Source organism: Ylistrum balloti, unplaced genomic scaffold (assembly GCF_031769215.1).
Source record: "Ylistrum balloti isolate Yb309-2 unplaced genomic scaffold, AGI_CSIRO_Ybal_v1 Utg372016, whole genome shotgun sequence".
Lineage (NCBI taxonomy): Eukaryota > Metazoa > Mollusca > Bivalvia > Pectinida > Pectinidae > Ylistrum > Ylistrum balloti.
Window position 1 is genome coordinate 85,147 of NW_026782978.1, and position 21,222 is coordinate 106,368.

Genomic DNA, 21,222 nt, shown 5'->3' on the forward strand with positions numbered 1-21,222 from the left:
TGAAAACGCGCCCCTGATAAGTCAGTTTGCGGCTGATAGTAAAGGTACTAAGGTAAAAAAAAAACGGCCTACATGATGTATATGTCACCCGTTCCTATTACTCGTGATGCAAATGCTGTATGCACAATTAAGGTGAAAGCAAAAACAATATCACCAAGAGTATATCTAGAAAACCGGTGTAAATTATATGTGAAGCACATGAACAAATTTACTGCCTGACGCACGTCGCCCGTAACGTATAAGATTAGCGATCAAAACGGAGAAGAAATTCGGGGTACCTTCTACGAAGCCGAGTTGCAGAAGACGAGCCAAGAGGTATACAGGATAGAAAAAGTCGTCAAGAAGGGTAAAACGAGGTCGCTGGTCAAGTGGAAGGGTTATCCAGAGACGTTCAATTCATGGGTCAGCAATAAGGAGATAGTCGAGCTTGCGAGGCCGCTCGTTACATTATAGAATGTTTTTTCTTTAAGTCATTTAGACCCTGTTTAAACATTGTTGTGGTTGGTTTTGAGCTTGTTGAGTCAGATGTGTTAGTGGTTGGTTTTCAACCCTAATTTGAAAATGCGCTTATACCGGCAATTTCTTACTACTGGTGTAGGAGCCTGCTCTCAATGTATGACGGTGTGTAGGAGCCTGCTCCCCCTGCATGTCGGTGTGTAGGAACCTTCTCTCCCTGTTTGTCAATGTGTAGGAGCCTGCTCACCCTATATAACGTAACAAGCGTCCGTGTGTAGGAGGCTGGTTTGACAAGTTATAGGCCTAGTGACTTCTTATTTAGCGTATGCTTTTATCATTTTATAATATTGATGAAAGAGATGGGTTCAGATAATATTCGCTAATACAGATATTACAAGATGAAATACACCTTTTTGGCTTATGTATCTGTAGATTCATATCAGTTGAATCACAAGGGTTTGTTACGAATATATAGATATACGTCACATAGGCCTACCGATCCATTTCTTTTTGTAAGTCATTCGTAACAAATCCCGCTGGTTGAAGTTGAGTTACAAGAACTTGCTTCCAAATCAATCCTAAATACTGTATAAATTTAAACTTTGTTCATACTCTGAAGAGCTATATATACTTGAAAGAAGCATTGAAAGAAAATAATTTTTTTATACAACTATAAAAGAAATCAAAGTACTGAAAGTACTGGTATGCTAAGACCATTAAAAAATAACTTCTTTGTTATTAGCTTGCTATATACTGAAACCAGCTATATGCAAGCAGTAAATCATTGCAGCCCATAAAAAATTACCAGCAGATATCAGAAATAACAAGCTTAGTAGTATTACTTATGTAATACATGTCCCAAGTAGGCTCCAAGATGCAATGAAAGAAGTTGTCCATTTCTTTGGATACATTGTAGGGAATGTTGATCTTGGACACCATATTATCACTTTAAAGATTGCGTATCTTATTGGTTTAAGACCATTAGTTAGACCATCATGCAAATAACATGCTACATACAAATATTGGACAGCTTCATTTTCCAGATTGTTTGTAAATGACTGCATAAGAGTGCCAATTTTCTAAAACAAACATGATTTGTCACCATAACTTAAAATGGAAGATGCCTATTCTTCTGGAACACCTGGTCTTATTCTCCTTGTACTTTTTCAGGGAATCTTCAAGTAGATATTGTCTTTGTTTCAATTTTACACTTGTTTTGCTGGTTCTACAATTCTGTTGACATGTTTATATATTCTTTGTTCTCTAAAACTTGTCGCAAGATATTTTAATCCTCTTGTATTATCATTTTTTAACATCCTTACAGTGACCTTGAACCTTGAAATTTGCAAGATGTGAATATCTTTTAGGTTGTGAAATTTGATAGAAAAACGAGGGTAATGCAAAGGAAAACATCCCCATGCAACTATCCGTTTTTTTACTGTGACCTTGATCTTTGACATCTGACCCTGAATTTCTAACGAAACCGACTTCTCATAAGGGATACATGTTCCAAATTTGATTAAGGTATACTAACTGTCTTAGTCTCAATGCGTTTACAAGGTAATCATATAGTACTTATGCAAGTACTGTGACCTCTACATTCAATCCTCAAAATCATTACTACATCCTCTCCACATTGCCCAGGGATAACTGAAACTGTAATCCAAATGATAACTAATACCCCAACACCCACAGCCTTAGTTATCTCCCCATGGTGACCTTTTGCACAGAAACATCCTCTGAAACACAGCGGCATGTGCACATGTTCCCTAACATTCCTGCGAAGTTTTGTTGAAATTGGTCCACAGGTTTAGAAGTTGACCGACATGCAAAACCTGTCTATATTGACCAGTTGCCATGGCAATCAATATTTTGAGGGAAAATGGTGCATGCACATCTACACATTGTCCCGAATATTACTGTAAAGTTTCATTGGAGTTGTCCAGACAAGATGTGTCTATAGACAGACAAACAGATGGATGGACAGATAGACAACTTGATTCGATTTAACCACCCTTTTGGTGGTATAAGAATGCACAAGAGTGCTTACAAATTCCATGTGGACAGACATTATGAGAAAAAAATAATAATAAAAAAACATGATACAGATGCTTATATCTTGTTTTATTCAGTTTTTAGATACAGTATTCTTTCCATGCTTTGATCAGCAATGTAATCTTGTCAGGTCAATATCCTAGTACAAGATTGCATAAACAAAATTGTGGTAGGTAGACTTTTAAGATAAATAAAAAAAATACATGCCTAAGTTTAAATGAAGGTTTTAAACAGAAGTCGTATTATGTTCAGTATACAGCGATCTTTTGTACACATTTGTAAACAACAAACTCAGTATACAGTGATCCTTTCTACACAAACTTGGTATAACTTGTGAATCTTTCTACTCAAGTAAATTGAAGATTGTATACAAATTTACTACAAATGCAGTATACAATGATCTTTTCCACATTTTTTTAGTTTCCGCAATTTGTTGATTCTTCTTTCGTGATGGTAAATATATTGCCGCCTTTAGAGAGTACTGTGACCTTAAAAGGCAACATGGTTGTTAGCATCTCCTCAAGTGATTAATCATCTTCAATCATCCTCAAATCCATTGTTGGTCACAATGGCCAATTCCAAGTTAGAAGAATCAATAGAGATACCTTCTACCATTCCAGATTTCATTTCTTCAGGGACATCCACCTGCTGAAAGAGAGTAAGGGAAATAAATAACTATATTTCTTTATTGCTATGATTTTGTGCAAGAAATATACATTTCTGTATAAGCCTATAGTCTTGAATTTCCCAATAGGAGTCTATATTAAATATACTGTGATTAATTATTTTGACGTTCAGGACTGTCAAATTGACCATGGTCATACAGAGATTGAATCATAAAGTTAAATTCGTGTGATAAATCTGTGCAGTATGATAATTTATTTTGACGTTTGTATTTCAAAAATCATTTTGACTTGAAAAGTAATGTGTAATTTAATTAATTACATTGGACCGTCATGTAATGGCAATGCCATTTTCATAATGTAATTGTAATTTAATTAATTACATCATCATGTAATTGAACCCATGCCTGTTACAAACAGTAGCTGTCCTAACTGATCCTAAAATTAACTTTTGCTACGTCTATCACAAAATTAACTTTGGCTGTCTATTACAAATGCCACATTTAGCTACAGTAGAGGTATTTCAAAAATGTATGTCATTGTAGCTGAAAGGACATAATTAATGCTTACTTAACCAGAACTATAGTTCTGAACAAACCACTACAAAGCCTGGTTAACTGTACTAAGAAAATGTCCTCTCAATTAATCAATTTCATTGATTATTGACATCTTATTGTTGTACCTACGGTCACTTGAGTTTATTAAAGTTTCAATTTGACTTTTAATAAGGTCCAAAGTGATAATACTGCAATGTCTTAATTAGCTCTCGAGGGGTATTGGTTAGACTATTTATCCCATTTCATTCCATTCACCATGGAAACAAAACTCTAAAACGCTAAAAAACAGTCGACAATTAATGACAAATATTGCGCCTAGGGCTGGGTAAAATTGATGAATCAAAAGTGTTGAACTGAAAGTGGACGCAGTTGACATAATACTGAAATTTCTGAGATGAACAAATACAGTACATATATTAAAAGTTCAGGCATAATAAGCATTGTACCAATAATACTTTACACATTCACACTGGGACCTTACACTTTACACATTCACACTGGGACCTAACACTTTGCTAGGTTTATCCTAATCTTTATCAAAACACTTTCCGGGATTCAGATGTTAATTGACATCTTCATTATTCCCAATCTTCATGTTGTAATCGTTCACATGCATCACTCTTCAACAGAATCAACGAGACATCATGTCAGAAAGACAAAAACTAAATTTAAGCTAAAACTATATATATTAACTTCACATGTAAACCTTACAATTGGCATAGCTGTAGAGTTCCCGTACGATTTCATACCCTGGACTTGGGGTACTTATAAATTATCTCCGATCAGAAATTTGAAAGAGCTAGATCTACAATAGCACGGACAGTGACCGATATTTTAAAGTAAAATCGATATATTACACAGATAGATTCCTAGATCTATTCACGGTAGCGTAAGTAGTACAGTACAATATTACGGATAAGTTTTTTTCTGTTTAATTTCCGATCTGTTGGGCCACTGACAGAAGTGACTGCGATGAGACCATTATGAAACGATCATTTAAAAATAAATCCATTTCAAAATACTGAAATACTTTACGGAAGCAACAAAAATGTGCTAGATGCTTACATAACATTTTTCAAATGCATACTGCTTCAAAGGAAAAGTCTTGAAAATATTTTGAAAAAAAAGTGCCATGGCGGCAGTGCCCAGCTTGCGCGTCGCCGTCGAGCCTAAATTCAATACATGCGATGGCTCATTTCAAATGAATTGTTGCAAAAAAATGCAATTGCTAGTTCAGTATAAGTATTGACTTTAAATTCAGCTTACATATATATATATATATAGAGTGATACTTACCTATATGAATTACCCGCCGTCTTCTTTCAGCCACCGTCTTCTTTCAGGGTCCACCAGCACAGAGCATCCCGGCTATTTCCGTCAAAATTTTATGCTACTCTAAATCATTCTTATTTTAGTTTCATTTTTATTTCCAACTACATATTTCAGTATTTTAAAAGTTTTCAATAGTATTAAACGGGAAGTAAATTTTCGAAAAAGGAAAAAAAAAGAAAGTAATACAAATGTATGACACCCACAATGCATCGCGCGGAAAAGAAAGTTAAGCCGCCATATTGGCATCGCCTCGCAAAATTTACCATCATAAACGTGAGTCTTTGTCATTGTATTTACACATTTCGATGTCTGATTATCATTTATACAGAACACAAAACGTTTTCTTGATGTACAAGTAATGAAGAAAATGTCGATAAGGTTGTTTCATTTAATGACTAGCATCAGCAACTTGTAGGGGCGATAATCCAATGATTGCAGTTATGTCCGGCAGATGGAGTAGGAGTAAACTTTCGATTTATGAACCAATGAAAACGAAGTACTGATACTCAGGGGCGACAGCAACATGCTGAAGAGCAATGCTCTTAGCATAAAAATGATTTGCAAACTGAATGAACCGCACTCATGATAGGTTTGCAATTTGTATTTTTGTTTTTTTCATAGTTGCATATAAAAAAAACCAACAAAAATTAGTTCAGCTTTGGTAATTATTTCAAATTTGACTTTTTGGCAATTTGATCTCCATACTCCATTCTGTAAATAAGAAAATGTTGATTTTTGGCATAAATTTTCATCCAGATAGTTCAAAGCAGAACACACTATTAACGTAGTGAGATCTTCGGCAAATTCAACGTTTTGTTTACAATACATTTAGATTTTGACAAAACACAAAAACCTACCTTGAAATAATTTCACCCCCATTTAGTGTTATTTTCCGTAGCCTTGGATTGTCTAGCATTTTTCGTACAAACAACTAAAAAATAATTATTGAAAAATAACTTTATTATTTCTTGATATTTCACAGTAAATAACAATTATGAAAATATACAGAACTACACTCCATACATGTGTAAGGGTGTTTAGATTTAACAAAAATATCAACCTTCCTGAATTAGCTTTTTTAACATTTCACATAGTAACATCCCAATTATTGATCCAATATTAAACACTGGCCCCCTTAGCTTATTGCAGGATAAATACAGTATTGAAAGTTGTCTGTTGCTTACAACCTGTTGTTACCTTTTTGCTTATGTCTTATACTATAGCGCTATGATAATTATGTAAATATTGCTCCTCACGTTAACTTAAGATTAAACCACAAAAAAAGGAAATGTCACTCTAACTGATTTTTCCTACTGACGAAAAAGACCAAAAGTTGAATTGGATGGTGAGGTGATGTTCGACAGCGACAAATCTGTTACAAAGGAATTAGCAACACTAGATCACAGCTACCATATTCCTGACTGTGGGGATAATGTTGAAGTACAGACATTAAAACTGAAATCAGGTATTTATGAGTTATAATGCTTTCAAGTCAACCTAAGCTCTCTTTTTAGATGAGTAGCAAAGAATGGAGTTTTTAGTGCAAATTTATATATATGTACCAAGAATATTAAGCCAATGATTTTTTTTTCAAAATTCAAGACTTGGAAGAGGAGATTGCTTCCTTAGAAAAAGAAGTAGAGATGCTTCAGCTGAAAAAACCAAGAATAAAAATACAGGACATCATTCATGACACAGACAAGGTTAGCCTTTAAATAATTATTTTATGCTAGATTCCTCCATACCTGAGGTGAAGTTTTAGTATTTTAAAGCATAATGTTTTGTTACTTGGCGACATGAAATATATCATTTCGCTTTTTGTTTTCACAATATGTTAGCACTATAGTATATGCAGCACATGTCTACCATTTGAAATATCAGGATGTTAGCCAAGTGGCCTTATGGGATACCACAGCATCCATCATCTGCCAATTTATCCTATAAATCCCTTTTTCTCTTGAACCACAAAATCAATTTCCACCAAAACTGTTAAGAAGCATCCTTGGCTAAAGGGGATCAAATTTTGTATAAAGAAGGGTCTGGGCCCTTTTAGAGGAAATTTAGCCAATTCTCTAAAATATTACTTGTTTGGAAGAATACGGTCCTCCCAAAAGTAGGTCACTGTAACCTTGACTTCCATAAAAGTATGCCAGGTGGGGGACTATAATTCTTGAATTATCTTATTTGTTTTGGATATTCACTGGCATATTTTGTTCTGATTTGCAGTACTCTTATTATTTATATTGACAGATGTTGCTGTACACTTCACTTCAAGCTGATGTATTTAATGTGTTAGCTGACTTGCTAAGAATGTCACCATTTAACTACTATGCAGGATGGACAGTCAATTGCTTTAGCATAGAAGACCAGTTGTTAATGACTCTCATGAAATTAAGGCTCAACTGTAGGGATTTAGATTTAGCAGAGAGATTTAACACAAGCCGTGCAACTGTTTCAAATATCATAAATACTTGCATTTCTGCTCTACATGAAATTTTATATGATGGTGTCTTGGAAGCTGTCGGTATACCTAGTCAGTTAAAATGTAAGGGGTCTATGCCAAAGTCTTTTAAAGACTTTAGTTCTGCCAGAATAGCAATGGATGCTACAGAAGTTATTCAAGATGTTCAACCAGACATGAATTGTCAATCTCTTTCCTATAGTAACAATAAAAGTAGGCATACTGTATAAAAATGCAGCATTAGTATATCGTTCTGATTTGTACCCTGGATCAACTTCTGATGCAGCCATTGTAGAACATTCCAGGTTACTTGCTAAAACCAGGGGACATGATACTGGCTGATAAGGGTTTCAATATTTTTGATAAACTACCTGCTGGTGTTTCATTAAATACCCCTCCTTTCCTGTCAAACAAAGGTCATTTTACCAAAGAGGAGGCAGAACTTGTTTTAAGATTGGAAGAAGTAGGATCCACATTGAGCGAGCAAATGAAAGAATAAAGAATTTTGAGATTTAAAATCACATACCAGCATAATACAGGAATTTATCAAGAAAACTTTTTCAAGTTTGCTGCTGTCTTGTCAATGTTCAGGCTCCATTGTTAAAGGAAATTGCAGATATAAATGAAATTGTCCAGTCTTGAAATGTCAGGTGTAGACCAGTCTGTTTTTTCTATATACAATTTCATATTTCTTGCACATTCTATTATTTTCTAAGCTGTAAATCTTGAACTCAGCTATTAAAAGGACATGCAAGCTATTATTTCAATACCAGCATTAGTGATGGGTTATCACTGGGTTAAGGTTTTTGCTTGCCGTTCTTAAAGCATTAAGCATAAAAAGAATTCACTTAAAACTGTTTTCCAATGAAATACTGAAGGCATTCAAATTTAACTTCACACATGAGTTTGAGACCATATGGTACTTTATACATGTACCACTGTTAAGACATATACAGTAAGTCATGACAATCATTTAATAATTTCTTGTACTCTCGAAATAATAACTTTTTATTGTTTCATAACACTTTCACTGGAACATCTTATCTTACTGATCATTTATCTGTTGATCTGCAAAAAATATGTTGCAAATAGAGTTGTAGTACAATTTGATTTTTTAAAAAATTAAAGTGTTTTAATTACAGTGATATGGCAAGAACGTGTTGAAATAAAAATCAACCAGAACAGAAATGTTTGGTGTCCACAGTTGAACTTTTGTTATCCCTATCACTTGAAAGTCTTTTGTTGTCCAGACAGCAAGGTCACAACACTGAGTCCCTGTCAGGTACAGCTGGCCCTGTATCTGGTGCCAGTAGTCATGTGACTGTTTTAGCACAATCTTTCCATCATCTGACATTTCTGAAACAGTACACATATTGGACTTAAAACTAAATAACAAATATTGGAATTACAAATACACTGATCTGAGTAATCTCCATTATGTACCACATACGCATGGTCATATACAGGCTTATATACACAGTCTATGAATCAAATCAATATAAACTTTTGTTATAAACAGTTGAAAACAGCTGGGAAAGTTTCGAGTACCGGGTAGTCATCTTTAGAACATAAATTATCTCGGCAAAAGGGAGTTGTATATCTGTAACTTGACAGAAATTTCACATGTCAATCTGATACACATCTTTTAAGTGGTTTCAGTCTGAATATCTCCTTGAAATGAACAATGTAGTCTGACTGTTAGCAAAGTCACAGAGCTTTTAAAGAAGTTCTTAGTTACTTCTTACCCAGGAAAAAATCTTTGATGGATTCACACGCCTCTAATATTGTCTTGTCTCTGTCTGTGTATGGGCATTTCACCTCAACTATGTCTGGTGATGAAGTTAAGTGGTTTCTACACTGATAATGGATACTCCCATCATTCTTAAACTCTCCTTGTACAAATCCATCAGGTGATGCACCAAGTACCCCAGACTCATGCAGCCATATACCTGTATATAAGAAAAGCATGATCAAATCAGTAATTCAGGTACAATTTTATGCCTAGCAAATATTGTGATTAACAAAAACACACATTTCAAAAAGAAACCTTCTACGTTCTGCCAGTTGAGTTTAAAGTGTAAGTAAGACTTTTTCATGTGTACTGATCAATACTCCAAAACAGAGGCCAAGGTTGATAACTTTTAATCAAAATATGACAGATTTGATACATTTTATAATGTCAGCCAAAGAATTAGATTACAAATTACAAACTGCATACACATTGGTTTTAAACTTGCCTGTCTGTGCCACAGTTACTCCTCCTTTCTTACAATATTCTTTAATCCGATTTTTTTCATGAGCTACACCCCACTGGACAGGTGCTCGTTTCTCCAAATTGTATGCACTAAGGAGTCTTTTCTTCAATGAAATTGACAACCTGGAAGTATGCTACTGACATATTAAGTAAACATGAAATATAGCTACCTTGACATGTTTTTGCTCTTCAAAACATCTCTACAGTTATAGTGAATATATATTAAAAGAGGCATAGCTGCACACTGTGGGAAATAAATGTTAGTAGTTATTCTTCTGAAAAATGTCTTAAAACTCTTATTCGTCGAACATGATAATGACACAACATTTTACATGATTGATCTTTCAGTTAGTTACTTTCATACAACACGAATCATTCAGAAAAGAATAAAAACATATCTATATAGCGAATTGTTCTACCTATTTCAATTTGCTGCAACAAGAATTTGTCCAAAATTGGATGCAGTAAAGTGCAATTTCCTGAATGCTGCCCGAAGGGAATTTTCTCTATGGCCAATGGTGGCATAGACTGTCTCTTTCACCTTTTTCTGCGATACAAACAAGTGTTGTCTCAACCATATTGTGGTGTCCTTAGCTGAGAGGTAGTTAGGGTTCATCAGCCAGTCATCCATTAGGGGCACTGGTACTTCCTTAACCCCTGTGTCATCAACCATAATCCAATGTAAAGCTGCAATAAAATACTTACATTATATACAAATATAATTAATGAAAGCATTAAAAAGCTTGCAAAAGATGTGTTTCAATGTCTTTCCCAAATATTGCCTTCATGATGTATGGTAAAAAGATTTCACAGGTATACATGAGATGAACACTCAATGTTACCACCCCCACCCCCTCCCCAACCCCCGCAACAAAGAAAATATCCTTAAACATATATGAACAGCAACATTGAAGCAAAAATGGTACATTGTGAACATCATTTCAATGCCAGTATTTTAACTTGACTTGACTTTAACTAACTTGACTTTAACTTGACTTGACTTTAACTGACTTGGGGTGTTTAATCCAATTGCACTTTACATCAGTTGTACTTGCTCTTTTGTACCTAAAACACAATTTAAAAGTCATATATAAAAATATATCCTCATTTACAAAAAAAATAATAATAATAATAAAAAATCCCACTTTAATTACGGTCCCTGTCCCTTGACGCTCAATGCGACAAAGAACTAAACTTGCATGGCAGGATTCAGGTGATTATATCATGAGCCTACAGGTAAGGGAAGTTAAACCAGGTTGGCTAATGAGAGCCAGTTACCTACAGGATCTAGCAAAGAGGGGAGCAATGCTCAACATACCAGATATAGTTGTGGATACGTTGCTGGCAATTGTAAGTGGATAGATATGTGTCCTGATTTTATGTTTATATTTAAATACTTGTAAACGCTCACTTTATTGTCGTTTTTAGGTTGTGGATCTAGTTTTTACCTGTTATATATTGCAATAACATGGAAGTCATTTTCTTCCAAAACGGGGGAGAGTATGTTACAGGGTATAATCTGTATATACTGTTATTTACTAATAGCTTATTACATATATAAACATAAGGGGGTTTATTAATGGTTAAATGTATTTTTGGTTTTGCATTTTAAGGTCAAGCCACCTTAATGTACAGTGTACCTATATATAGATGTATCATATGTTTTAGTGTTGTGTATTACGTCATGCCAATTAAGTATGCATGTTTTGACACCTGACTGTGGACTGACCAATAACTTGTGTAGGTCGTGACCTTAGACAAGACTTGCTTTTTTACCTGTAACCATACCCGGGCACTTCCATGCGAGATACACGCAGCAACGGTTTATGTTACATTTATACTATACCTATGTCCCAAAGGGAATTGATAGAAAACCTCTGCACCGCAGTTGTAGTGTAAGTGTCTGTTGCATATAACTAATTCTAGTTATTTAGTAATTAGTTTCAAATTATCTGTTTAATTACATATTTCACTATGCAGTTACGTTCTGTAGCCCACGTAGCCCGTTATTAATGAAATAAACTACTAGTCCGTATTGTTCTGGTCCGGTAAAGTTTAGTAGTTCAGAGCTCTAACTTTAACAGTTATTCAACATTTCTAATTATGTAATTTGCGCTATTTCGTAGGTTAACGGAAGTCTGTTATAAGACTTATTTCCCATGCTTAAACACGGTCAGTGCAGCTTTTCACAAAAAATCTTACGATTGATTTTACTCGTAAGTGAAAACTTACGATTTTGTTCCGTTTCACGAAAAAACTTACGAGAATCGTAAGTGAACAAATTATCATAACTTTACGAGTGCTTGACCCCTATCGTAAGTTTCATCGTAAGAGTAAAACTTTGTCGTAAGAGTAAAACTTTGTCGTAAGAGTAAAACTTTGTCGTAAGTGTAAAACTTTGAAAAATTGTCGTAAGAAAAGCAAACAAACATGGCTGCGGCATTAGTATTATTATTTGAGAATGACAGAGCGATGCGACGAGAGAGAGTTTTTCGCAATAGGTTGAACATTCTAGATACTCTTACTGACGGCGAATTGATAGCAAGGTATCGATTTCCGAGGACAAGTATCCTGGAGATGTTAGAAAGCATACGCGATGTGGTGGAACGTCCAACGTCAAGATCATATGCGATTCCACCACACACACAAGTAAGTGTTTACAATGTGACAGTTGATTCAAGCAATTGAGGTTAAAAAGAATAGTCGTTCTGTCTTCCTTTCAAGGGAGATCATTCTTGAACTTCTAGTCTTGCTAGAGTTATCATTATTCATATCTCTATTTCCTATCAGTTTCATTTCAAAACTTATGTGAAATGCATGTAGCCGATAATTTTCTCTGAAAAGGACAATGATATTGGTATCATATACTGTCACTCAAGAGTTAAAGTAATGTTTTCTTTTATCAAACTAGTCCAGTCTTTAAGTGACTTAACATTCACTATTTTGGAGCATGGGGTGGGGTAATAAAGCAAAACAAAAAAAAAAAATGCTATTTTATGTTAAAACTTTTATCATTGGTACTGTATATTGTTATGAATTCATTGGATGTCAAAACAAGAGGCACAATGATATGCACTCTCCTGTATACATATGCCAGCAATCATGAAAATAATATTTATGGGTGCCATTTCAGTATTTATTACCTATTTTCTGCAATCAAAAATTCATCAAATAATTAAACCTCAGTTTTTTTTTCATTGAATTTTTTAATTAGGAATTCAGAAATTCATTGCCTGAAAATTTTGTGACTATAATTTTTGATATCAGAAATATTTTATTTATTTACAAAATTCGAAATGATTTCTTGATATGAGAAATATTTTTTGACATAATTATGCTTTTAGATATTTAAAAAAAAACTTTTGATATAAAAAATGATTTTTCTTTTTGATACCAAAATTAGTGAAATAAAAAAAAAATCCTGATATGAGATATTCCTATTTCCTGATATCTAAAAGTTGAATTATTGATTAGAAAAAAGAGGTTATTTTTTCATATAAAAAAATGCCCCTTTTTTGAAAAGAAAACTGAATTTTACAAAACAATACTACAAACACCCCCGGATAATTCCAAATTATGTTCTGTCAGCAACACCCTTACATCAGTGGGTCAAATTCCAACACCTCCATGCACTGGGATTAAGGGTCATAGTTTTGTGGAATAAAAATAAATCTATATTGGCATATCAGCTTTTAATTAGATCCAAATGCCATTAATTGCTTTCATTTGGATTTTCATTATTATCTATTATTGTATATTCTTATCATCAGATAAATATAAGTAATTATTTTCCTACCTACACTGGCTACTATATTTTTAGAGCCCCCCCCCCCCCCCCCCCCCACCAAAAAAAATACACCTGAAATCCTTTTTGAATTTAGATAAATTAAAATTTATGTTGATTATATACATTTTCTGAATTTCAGTTTTCAATATTATTTTAAAATTATTTTAGATAATGACAGCTTTGCGCTTTTTGGCAAAGGGAGAGTTCCTGTCTGAGGTTGGTGACCTTCATGGAATATCCATAGCATCAGTATCCAGGATCATCTATTCTGTTTGTTCAGCTCTTTGTGATAAACTTGACAACATCAAATTTCCAACATCAAATGATGATCTGAACAGAGTCAAAGATGAATTTTATAAAATAGCCAGCTTCCCTAATGTTGTGGGGTCCATTGATGGTACGCTGATACCTATCCAAGGAATGTCTGGGGAAGAAGAACCAAACTTATCTGTCGTAAAGGATTCCCAGCTATCAATGTGCAGGGAGTTGTGGATGCCAATCTTCTGTAAGTTGTTTTTTGGTCACCTGAGATGAAATCACCCTATGTCCAGTGTCCGACTGTTGTGCATCATAAACTTTCAACATTTTATACTTCTTCTCAAAAAACATTGCACCAATTTTGATTAAATATTACAAAAACCTTCCTTAGGCAAAGGTCCACCAAAATTGGGAATTATATGCTCCTCATCCCACAGATATTCAGTAGTGGGGACTAAAGGGGTAAAGTTTGACCATACATGCATTTGATTTAGTAATACACTGTATTAAATTTAGTACTTTTTTTACAGTTTTACCAACATTGTGGTTAAGTGGCCTGGAGCAACCCATGACGCTTTCATTTTATCAAACTCTGGTCTACAAAATATAATGGAAAACATGAATGGTTGGCTCTTGGGAGACTCAGGGTATCCCTTAAAAAGATGGTTGTTGACTCCATTTGGTGCCCCAGGGAATCCACAGGAAGAGAGATACAACAAAGCTCACTGCTCTACTAGGAACACTGTGGAGAGAGCCTTTGGAGTGCTTAAGAGCAGGTTCAGGTATATTCAGGATAAGAAATACAATTCTATGGAATAAATTATGCAAAAAAATAATGGTTAAGTGTCAGGGAGCTAATGTCGTGGTGCAGCATCTGTCCAACTTTTCCATTCAAATGATTTCTTCTCAATTACCTAAAGATATTGGGTGTGTGTTACAGTAAGCTGGTATAAAGGGTTACCAGGTTTGCTCAAATGAATGACCTTTGCCCACTTTCAAGGTCACATAGGTCAAATGTGTGTGAAATCTTAAAAACTTTGATAACAGAGTGAAGTTTATCCAGTACATTCAAGTTACTCTACACTCTTAACAAAAAGGTTTCCTTTTGAGCAGATGAGCGATACAGACCCATTGAGCCTCTTTTCCTTTGTGTCCTTTATTGCTTTGAAGAATGTTCAGCTGTACAATGATTTTAAACTTCTTTAAAGCAAGATAGCATTAAATGATTCACCATAAGTCATACTTTTCATACCCGTAAGAAAATGATATTTTTTTTCACAGATGTTTGCACAAAACAGGAGGATGCCTGCAATTTAAGCCAGCAAAGAGCATCAGGATCATTGAGTGCTGCTTTAGACTGCACAATAAAGCCATCAACGAAAGAATCCCTTTGGGTGCAGATGGGCCAGTAGTACACCTGTACAACAACAACATTGCATACCCAAGGAAGGGAAAATGATGGGTTAACAACACGACAAAGACTTCTTCAGAGATTTTGAAGAATATCTGCCAAAGTTAAGTCAAAGTTTAAAACAAATGATTTTTTTGTTTGTGTTTTTATTTCATTACCGCCCCCCCCCCCCACAAAAAAAAAAAGATACACATTTTCAAAATCTCACATCCATTTATTTATTTAAACTAAAACTTTATTATCATCACCATCATCTCACAGTAGAATCACATTCCAATCAAATGAATATAGCTGTACATAATGACATATTTCATTTAATGACATATTTACAATACTGGTATGTCTAGAAGTATTTCATTCTCACTGCATCCATCATCAATTTATACACACATACATTCATCAACAAATAAACACATTGATGTGGAAAAGGTAACTGGTTTACTCTTTGTATTGTTTATACAATCATGAAAAAAACTTTTGAACCCCATCCCGTAGCCCCCTCCACCCCACCCCCACCCCCACCCCATGTCAGCCTGACAATTTGTACATTTTGAATCCCCACCTCTTGAGGATGCTTCTATTAAATATGATTGGTAGTCTTATTTTAGTTCCAGAGAAGAAGATACTTAAGGCAATTTGGCCGAATTACCAATTTCGGGCCCCGTTCCACCACCCAAGTATGTTTCCAGCCAAATTTGATAAAATTCCACTCAGTAATTTATAAAAGGTTGATTAAAGAAATTGTTGACGGATGGATGGATGCCAGACTCCACAGTAAGGCTATAGCTCACCTCGGTCCTTTGGACCAGGTGAGCTAAAAATTATATACTGAAATAAGCAAAGGACAATTGTTTTTGCAAAACCTTTTTTTCCGGAAGAGATAACTTCATATCATGGTTATAATTTGATTTACAGGTTTCAGAGATCAGTTGATACTCCTATTAAATTGGATGGCCATATAAAACAAGAGCTGTTGCACAATGGAAAATAACTCCATCAAAAAGAGATGAATCTGAATTAATTACTGTGGACAGATTCCATTATAACCCCCCCCCCCCCCAAACTCCAAAATTGTATTTTGGAAAGGGCTAATGTACACAGAAATAACTTGCAAATATTTGCAATAAAATATGTTAATTCAAAATTCAGAGATCAATGAGAGATCTTGTTCTTAAAAAATATTTTTTCTTTTTTCTCTTCTTTCCTTAAATAGCAGTTATCTAATTCTCTTATCTAAGATATGGTTTCCTGTCAGCCACCATAATTGTTTTCTTTTAACATTCTTTCAATTGGATAATTCACATGAATTTTGAAAAGGATACATCCGGTACTTTCCAGTAGTGGTAACATACTAATAATGTCAAAATCCAAGATGGCCACCTGTCCGCCATCCTGTTATTGTATCTGTCCAAAAAGGTACAATGTACAACTAATATCCAAGAAGAACCTACATATGAAAACTGAGATCCCAGAAATAGCAATAACAAACTTTTACTTTCAAAATTCAATATGGCTTGCTGTCAGCAAAAAAGTAAAATGCACATCTAAAGACCAAGGGGAACCTGCATATGAATTTGAGAAAGATTCAAGTCGAAATAGTGGTAGCAGGAATTACTTAAGGACTTATGGACAATCGACCATGGATGTAAGGCAATCTGCTAAGAAATACTATAAAAATTTTCTCATTTGCCAAAACCAATAACAGGGGAAACTGAAAATGGGGACATGGATGATTGAAAATCAAATGACTGTCCAGGCTGAATTTTCACAGCTAGTAATTCAAGTGCAGTTGTAGATTTCCTCTGTAGCTGTAGCATCTCCTCCTGCTGCTCCAGTAATTTCTCCTGCAGTTTGATTTTCTTTTCTTTATACTCTTTCAAATATTTGAACTTCTCTTTCTCAAGAAGATAAAAATCTTCTTGCAAGTTACCTGTACTTTCAGTGTCACCTGTAAATATAGTTGTTAATTTCATTGTACTTATTACTCTTATTCTGATATATACATTTAAATCTGTAGAGATGTTATAGTAGCTTACCTAGACAAATGTTGGCGTCAAACTACTCCATATTGACAAAATACAACAAGCATACTGAGTATTGCTGAAGCAATACATGTCCCCTACCGGCCCCCCAAAATTCTTTAGATACAATTTTCCAAAAATAGTAAGTGACCTTGACCCCATGACTTTGAAACTCAAACTTGTCCAAGATATTTCAATTCTGTACATGTGTGTGAAGTTTGATGGAAATCCATATAAGAACAATGCCACTAGAGTGCTGACAAGCTTCAGCGGACAGACAAGACAGTCAGACGGATGGATAGCGAGGAAAACTATAGCCCCCCCACTCCAGTTTCACCTGTAGGAGACTAATAATTGAACAATGCCCAACCCCCTCCAGTTTCACTAGTAGGGGACTAATAATTAAACAATGGAAGTATGTTACAAAAATATCAATGTAGAAAAAGGCAGAAAAAAATTAATACGTTTTACTGCTTCTTTGGAACTACATTTCCAATCAGCAATCATTAAGAATCATGGCTGCATATACAGAGATATACACAATCCAAGCTCTCTAACCTTTAAGAATGTATAGGCATACTATACTTACATAGAGATCTTTTCTATTCTTCTTGAAATGAAGAATTTGCTTGGTTTTAGTTGAAGCGTCTTCCACTGAAATGATTTTTTTGCAATTAAATATTAAATATTATAAACACAATCTTAGATAAGAACTGTTAAAGACACTGTCTTGTCTCGAGATGTGTCTGAGTGTTATATAAGTTTTATTGTTTAAAGACAAAAGGGAAATCAAAGTCTAGAACTTAGAAACATATCCATCAACATATTATTGTCCTACACACTTTATAGTCAGTACTGGTAAGAGGGAATAGTTACACTTATAGTGTACTTGAACCCTGTCAGCTTAACAAGAACTGTTCTCTTGGCTAACAGTGTTGTGGTCTTTTTGCAATTACACTGACCTTGACCCAATGACCTTTTTAACCCCTACTGAGTCTACATATAAATGTACCGCAGCATACATGTATATGTATGGCCATGTTGGACAGATGGGCACTCTGCTTATTTTAGGACACCCAAAACTCGAATGTAAGAGACCAGTTTAGCTTCAACAAAAGCCTGCTGACTGATTAGAAAGAGTAGAAAAGATGACAACAATATGTCTAACAATGGAGAAAAAGAGATTTTAAGTTATTAAGTTCCCTAGAAAGCTAAAAAGCAGGCTTTGTTACCTGAGCAATTGCTCACTGATGCTTCTTCTGCTGTACATGTAGTTACATGTATGTTGGAGCTTGTGCTTGAATTATCTGAAGGAAATAAATACATTTAAAGATTACTCATCATCATCATCATCATCATCAATACCATTCCCTACCACTGCAGTCAGTGACTGCAGTGAATGTGATAAAATGGATTTTTGTTTCTTGATGATGCAATACAAACGTTATAAAAAGTGTTGTCTCTTTTAGAGAGTATATGTATTTGAAAATGTAAACAAGTAGTAGTATTATTATAAACATGCACTTGAAATAGCAAACTTGTACAGATAACCTTTAATAATAATATAAATTTAACACAAACTTTATTTATTTATCAAAGTTGTGAAACAAGTTTTCAACTTTAATCACTCTTGTTGGCCTAGATGGAAGCCCCCAATGGTCTTACTCTGGGGGAAATCGGAGTACCCGGGGAAAACCCTCATGGCAAGGCAGGTGATTCACGTCCATCCTGGGAATCAAACCTGGGACGCCTAGGTGAAAGGCGAGTGTGTTACCACTGCACCACCCGACCACCCTTACAGATTCATTATCTTTTATTTATAAGTCAATTATTCAATGATTCTCATTAAAGCAATCCAAACTTTAAGCAAATAATAACCAAAATAAATCATTTTAAGTTTAAAGAATCTAATACCTGGTAAGACAGATTTATATTGAATATTGATGGCAGATTTATTTACCAACGAAAAGGTGTTGTAATAAGTAATCTATAAACATTATATACCTGGTATAAAGGAAGTCTGACGTGTAGCTCCACTAGCCTCCAGCATAGATGAGCCCTCTAAAGGAAAGAAATATTATTAGGAAACAGAACACATGTAACACACTAAGAGATTCCAGGGGCATCATCGGACGGAACTCTCCATTGTACCATCGTCATTAGTACATATGTACCTTGGCAGTTCAATCTTTCCCTTCTGTAATCTGTTTGCATTGATGCTACTTCAAATCCAAATGTAATACTACTGTATTTAAAGAAAAAAAAATTAAAATGAGTTTGTCATTTCATTTATGCACTTCAACAGTACCAGAGGTGAAAGGAATATAGAGTTAAGTAATGTTTTTTTCCAATGGTACAAAGGATTGTAAACATTCAAACCATAAAGGTTTAAAAATGTGCACAAATATCTCAATCACCAGATAGTAAGTTTTAACACAAGAGATGGATGTTTGCTGGTCCCATACCTTTCTCCAATACACTGAGACTTGACTGAGAAGTATCTACTCCTCCAGAAACCCCTTCCAACGCGCTCCTTGTGAATGTTCCAATAATCTATTTAAAGACATATACATGTATAAATTATTGATTTTTATCCATATTGCCAACACTTAGAAAATAAATATTTTGAATCCATTTTTTTTAGCAGAATCTAAGTATACTTTTCCCTTAACCTACATGATCCAAAAATGATTTTTATGGGTTCACTGGGTTGTAATATTACATGTAGGTTTTTAATATTAATAAAGTCATGTTTGTCAATGGTTACTTAAGTCGAACAGACAAATTTACCCACAAGTTTCTCCCATGGCTTTGCATCATCTTCATATAAAGCCGGTCCACCACCAGTGGCTTGTCTGTCACGCACTCTCTGCGCCTCTTTTTTTTTAGTTAAACTGCAGAGATCCTGCCATTTTTTTTCACTTCTGTGACGTCTCTGGTTGTCTGAGAACTGTTTGTGGCATTAACTCTGAAACAGGAAACAGTACATCAATATTTAAACATAACTCCAAAATATTACAAACTGTAAATGTTACAAAATAAATCTACATTTTCAGGATCATAATCAATTTTAATATTTCTTAAAGATAAATAAATTGAGAAAAAAAATGGGAACGCATCTGTTATATAGGTCGTCTTTTTTAAAAAAAATTTAATATTGGGGACTCTGCCCCCCAGCCCCCCATTTTTGTTTCCTAGAATAACTGTAGAAACCTTAATAGCATACTTAACAGAAGTCAAACTTATCTTAAATTTAGCATAAAATTGTAAATAAAATGACTTCTTGGGACCTGCATTGTATGTACGTAACAGATTATACCCAAAAAATGAATAAAAAAAAAAAATTGATTCCAGATAAAAAGTGATATCCCTAAAAACTCTTAATCTTCCTTGTAATGGTTGATTTTTCAACATCTCCTTCTCTTTAGTTTGGTGGAAAAAAAAAAATGTTATTCACAAATGTATCAACATACATTGAATGTACACGACTGTATAAGTAATTAAAAATAATGGGGATGGGTCTTAGCCTTATGAAGTATTTCTGTACTTTTTTGCTAGATACAATGTAGGTCAATTTTGCCTAAGTCGGCCACATTATGCTAACGTTAGTCCTGTAATGATTTAGGTTGAATCACTACAGTGTAATGAATCCTGTGCCTGCAATGTACATTAAACGCAGGGTAGCTCAAAGTATCGGACTCCATTGGTTTCTGCCCTACATATATCTTAACATCAGAATAAGATTGTCAACTGAACTCTACCGCCACACGTCATTTCGGACAATTAGCTGTCAAAATGCAGTCACTTGCCATGATGTGATATCTAGCCAGCATTTGGTTTTCATAGTGTTGGTCAATGCCGGGGAAAATTTCCCCTTCACTATCCTAATGTTGATGGCTGCTGCATTAGCTAACGCCTCGATTTCCTCCGAACTCCAATTTGGCTTCCTCTTCTGTATGTCTGTCGAATTCGAAGCCATTGTTTTTAGCAGACGAGAGATGAAGACG

At 34.6% G+C, this 21,222-nt stretch overlaps 2 pseudogenes; one reads left to right on the forward strand and one right to left on the reverse strand.

The window, feature by feature from the left end:
* The first annotated feature begins 13,867 nt into the window (after nt 1-13,867).
* Nucleotides 13,868-15,282, forward strand: LOC132564152 (putative nuclease HARBI1; annotated as a pseudogene).
* A 451-nt stretch (nt 15,283-15,733) lies between these two features.
* LOC132564150 (uncharacterized) lies at nt 15,734-21,194 on the reverse strand (annotated as a pseudogene).
* Between the last annotated feature and the right edge of the window lie 28 nt (nt 21,195-21,222).